The sequence below is a fragment of the Chelonoidis abingdonii genome, chromosome 19 (genome assembly GCF_003597395.2).
Source record: "Chelonoidis abingdonii isolate Lonesome George chromosome 19, CheloAbing_2.0, whole genome shotgun sequence".
Taxonomy (NCBI): Eukaryota; Metazoa; Chordata; order Testudines; family Testudinidae; genus Chelonoidis; species Chelonoidis abingdonii.
The window spans coordinates 43,726,664-43,727,717 of NC_133787.1; positions in this window are offsets into that span (position 1 = coordinate 43,726,664).

Consider the following 1,054-nt stretch of genomic DNA (forward strand, 5'->3'; position numbering starts at 1 on the left):
TAGCTACCGAGTACATCAGTCGCAAGGGGTATTTCTCAATGGTTCTCCAGGTGCTTGTGGATCACTGTGGGCATTTCACAGACATTAACACAGTCAGGAAAGGGGCATGACCCAAGCATCTTTCGGAATACTGGCCTGTTCAGGAAGCTGCAAGCAGGGACTTTCTTTCCAGACCAGAAGATCACTGTAGGAGAAGTTGAAATGCCCATTGTCATCCTGAGAGACCCCGCCTACCTCTTAATGCCATGCCTTATGAAGCCATACGTGGGGCAACTTGACAGCAGCAAAGAGCGTTCAACAACAGGCTGAGCAAGGGCAGAATCATGGTTGAGTGTGCTTTTGGCCATTTAAAAGCCCGCTGGCGCTGCCGCTGTGGGAAGCTGGACCTGTCTGATGACAATATTCCAGTGCATATAGCCACATGCTGTACACTCCACAATATTTGTGGAGGGAAGAGTGAAAGCTTCACTCAGGGTTGGACCGCTGAGGCTCAGCACCTGGAGGCTGAATGTGAACTGCCAGAGACCAGGGCTATTAGAGGGGCGCAGTGTGGGGCCATAAGAATCAGGGATGCCTTGAGGCAGCAATTTGAAGCTGAAAGTCACTAATATTTGTTGCTTTGCTGGGGAGTGCAGTGCTTGTAATGCTAGGAGGTGATTGTGATTGGTGCAGATGATGCAATATGAAGGTTTAACATAATTGTCTGTTGCTTTGCAGGGCTTAGCTTTCCATTAATAGAATAAAGATTGCTTTCAAACCAACACAATTATTTTATTAAAAAACAAGAACTGGAGGAGAAAGTCAAACAAAAAAACCCATCAGCAGTGAGGGGGATGGGGGAAGGGAAGGTCCTAAAAGGAGAAGGGGTCCCAAGATGGCTAAAGATTTGTGTATGTCCAGGGATCATATCCAACCTTCTCCTTTGGAGTACAGTGCAGTGGGTACTGTACTTCAGCAGGGCCAAATTCCAGAGGAATGGGTGTTGAGTGCAGTGGGTAGTGGGAGTCTGCAGTACTGGACTGTAACTGGGGAGGAATGTATCAGAGGGGTAGCC